Here is a 4,234-nt window from a genome sequence, read left to right as displayed (position 1 = left end):
CTGCGCAAGCGCCGGAGCAGGATACAGCTCCGTGCGCCGTTAGCCGGCAAAGCGACCTGCCGCTGCGCGAGGCCGAGCGCGCTGAGCCCATATCGGCGGCACACCACGGCGGAAGAGCCGAGCGACCGCCCGCAGCTCAGTGGCGCTCGGTTCGTGAACCTAGCCAGGGACAGGGCTACCCGTCGCGGCTAGGCAACGAGCAGCTCTCCGACGTTTCGCGGCGAGGCGACGGCGCGGGTGACCGTAAGGAGGCGCTGCGCGAGGTCGAGCGGGCTGAGCCCATAATGGCGGCACATCACAGCGAAAGAGCCGAGCGACCGCCCGCAGCTCAGTGGCGCTTGGTAGGTGAACCTAGCCGGGGACAGGGCTACCCGTCGCGGCTAGGCCTCGACACCGCTTCCGAGATTCCGCGACGACGCCGAGGCCAGGGACCGCCGGACTACCACTGCAACGTTCTCAGGCCTGAGGGACAGCCGGACTACCGCTTCAACGTTCTCAGGCCTGAGGGACAGCGTACACCAGCAGCCGCTAACCTAGCGCCGGGTGGACGGTTGGGGAGCCCCGCGGGGCTTTACATCGACTGTGTGCCGGACGGCGTCTTACTGCGGGCGCTCGTGGACACCGGCTCCACTGTTTCCCACGGGTTGTGGAACTGTGAACCGCTCATCGCGAGGCAGAAGGGCCCCACCCAGCGCTCGCGGGCACCGCTGCAAGACTTTTGGGTGGGGGCACCTATGGGGCGAATGGGCGTGGACACTTACAGCCAGCTCGGCTCTCCGATGTCATCTACCGGGTGCGGTTGGCAGGGCGGGCACGAGTTTTGCCCCACCGGGACCGTCTTGCGCCTCACCAGCCGCACGCCCTGGAACCATCGAACTCTGGAGGCCGGACCGCCTCAGGACTACATTCGCGTTCACCCCTCACCTGCCAGAGGACGCCGGCGTTCCCACCGCCAGCGCCGACCGCCTCCACGCCTCCAATACAAAGTCCGTCATGGTGACCAGGGACGGTCACAGCTCGGGTGGGGGCAGTGTGGCGTGGGCGGGGCGGCGGCTGACGACCAGCATGCCTTGCGGGGATGTCGGTGTGTGTTCACCATGTTGGGGAAAGGTGTTCTGGTTAGTGGCTTAGGCCCTACAGTCATTTAGTGTTTGAATATCATCTGCTGCAGGAATTCCCAAACTAGGGGTTGTGACCTGAACATTAGGATGTTAAATATACCACAATGTTCTATATCCTAACCCCTAAATACACCCACCACCTCTCCACCACAATGCTCTACATCTAAACCTCTAAATACACTCCACTGCTGCTACACCACAATGTTCTATATCCAAACCCCTAAATATCCTCCACTGCTGCTACACCACAATGTTCTATATCCAAACCCCTAAATATCCTCCACTGCTGCTACACCACAATGTTCTATATCCAAACCCCTAAATATCCTCCACTGCTGCTACACCACAATGTTCTATATCCAAACCCCTAAATATCCTCCACTGTCTCTACACCACAATGTTCTATATCCAAACCCCTAAATATCCTCCACTGTCTCTACACCACAATGTTCTACATCCAAATCTCTAAATACAGTAACCTGCCTCTACAATAGAATGTTCTACATCCAAACCCCTTAATTCCCCCACTGCATCTTCACAAGCACATTTTACATCCAAACTAAATAGACCAACTGGCTCTCCACCACAATCTTCTACATCCAAATCCCTAAATACACCCACAGTCTTTACAACACAATATTCTACAACTAAACACCTAAATACCTTCTCCCCACTTCTACACCTCAATGTTCTACATCTAAACCTTTAAACCACAATGTTCTAAAAACAAACCCCTAAATACCCTCCACCACCTCTACACTGAATTGTTCCACAAATATACCCCAAAATACACATACTTCCTCTCAACCACAACATTCTACATCCAAACCCCTAAATACATCCACCCCCACTACACCAAACCTGGTAATACCACCTGTACACCACAGTGTTTTACATCTAATCCCCTAAACGGCTCTCTTAACCCAAACCCCTAAAACCTCTCTATTGCATCTACAATATCCACCACAATCTCACACATGCAATCCCTATAAACGACCTTTTTTGCCTCTATACCACAATGCTTTATACTATCAGACCCCTATATACCCTACACTTTCTCTAAACTCATTAGAGTCAATCACAGGCCACCCATGTATTTAAAACCATAAATACACTTTCACTATCAATACACCGCCATATGTATTATTGTCTGATTGACTGACTAGGTAACTCAAGACCAGTATAACATCTGTATAAGTATAGTCTTATCCCAAAAATATAATTCCTATACAGATATCATGTATTCAATTCAATTTAATTCAATTTTATTTATATAGCGCTTTTAACAATGGTCATTGTCCCAAAGCAGCTTCACAAGAAAAAAAATGAAAGATTTTTTTTTTTTTTTAAGAAAGAAAAGAAAAGAAAATATTTGGAAGTGTGTATGTGTGAGAAAAATGTGTCTAGATAATAATTAAATGAATGAATGATGAATGAAATGTCTCTGATAAGCAAGCCAAGGGTGACGGCGACAGTGGCAAGGAAAAACTCCCTGAGATGGCAATAGGAAGAAACCTTGAGAGGAACCAGACTCAACAGGGAACCCATCCTCATCTGGGTGATAACAGAGGGTAACAGAGTGATATGTAGGCATAATATAGATTATAGATTCCTTTGATGCTGCAGTCCTTCAAAAATTGCTGCTGCTTCTGCTTATCCACACATCAAACCATTATACAGTAGGTCTGAACCAGCAATTATGTGCACCTTCAGTCCAACCTTGTAATTGAAGCCTTGAGATCTATGTCTGAAAGTAAACTGATAAGGTCAATTTGTTTCTGAGTAAATAATAATAATAATAATAATAATAATAATAATAATACTTATAATAATAATAATAATAATAATAATAATAATAATAATACTTATAATAATAATAATAATAATAATAATAACAATAATAATAATAATAATACTTATAATAATAATAATAATAATAATAATAATAATAATCAGGTCAAGCTCAGTGAATCTTAAAGATGAACCCCCACTGTATTTATTCTTGAAATCAATGAGAACGATCTAGTTTAACGCATGCTCATGTGATTTAACCATGCTGGGGTACTTGAGTGTGCCTGCCGGCCTCGGGGTTAAATGAGAGATGTGGCAGTGGGTTTCTGAGATGGGCAGACATGCTCATAAAAAGCACTCTATTCTACTTTGGATCGTCTAGACATTCCTGCATGCATAGCTCGGTCTGTTGCACTTAAAAAGCTCTCCACACTCAACACACATACACACACACACACACACACACACACACAGTATCTCTCTCACTCTGGCCTTTCTTCCGTTGGACCACTTTGCCCCGCAGGTCAGAATCAGAATGAGCTGCTTTTATAGTTCAATTGTGCTACACTGCACACCTGCAAGCACACGCAAATACAGTAATGCATATGCACATTGGCAATGAACTAAAATCAGTGTTTGTGTTTTAACAAACACACAGTCTTAAGCTTTTTTTTAATAAAAAGGCGATAAAAAAAAGAAATGTGTGGTCAGCAAGCAGAGTTCAACTCTCTCCACTGTTGCTTTTGTCTGTGTTTCGTGAAAGTGCCACTGTATCTGTGGTTGTAGGATTTCTTTTTCTTCAGGCGAGTGGGAGTGTACAGTACTATCAGTAGAATATCAGTATATAATATCAGGTGTCTGACTCGTCCTGGTGTCCTGCTTCTGGTTGGAGATCTCGTCGCATGGATGCCACGTGTGGTCTGCCTGGGATGTGTGTGGGGACTGGGGACGGTAGAAGGAGCATCCTTCTACCGATATACTCAGAATCTCTCCTCTGAACATGTCCAAACCACCTCAGTCTGGCCTCTCTGACTTTATCTCCAAAACATCTACTGTAATATGGGTTGTCCCTCTGAAGGACTCATTCTTAATTCCATCCATCCTTGTCACTCCTTAAGTAAACGTCAATTTCCTCATCTCTGCTACCTCCAACTCTGCATCCTGTCTTAAGCCATAGAGCATCGCTGGTCTCACCACTGTCTTGTACAGCTTTCCTTTTATTCTTGCTGATACTTTTTTATTACACAACACATCTGACACTTTTCTCCACACATTCCAACGCCTCTTCACCTTCTTTCCACACTCTCCATTGCTTTGATCCT

This window comes from Clarias gariepinus, chromosome 21 (assembly GCF_024256425.1).
Source record: "Clarias gariepinus isolate MV-2021 ecotype Netherlands chromosome 21, CGAR_prim_01v2, whole genome shotgun sequence".
In the NCBI taxonomy this organism is placed as follows: domain Eukaryota; kingdom Metazoa; phylum Chordata; class Actinopteri; order Siluriformes; family Clariidae; genus Clarias; species Clarias gariepinus.
Note: the sequence above shows the minus strand (reverse complement) of the source record.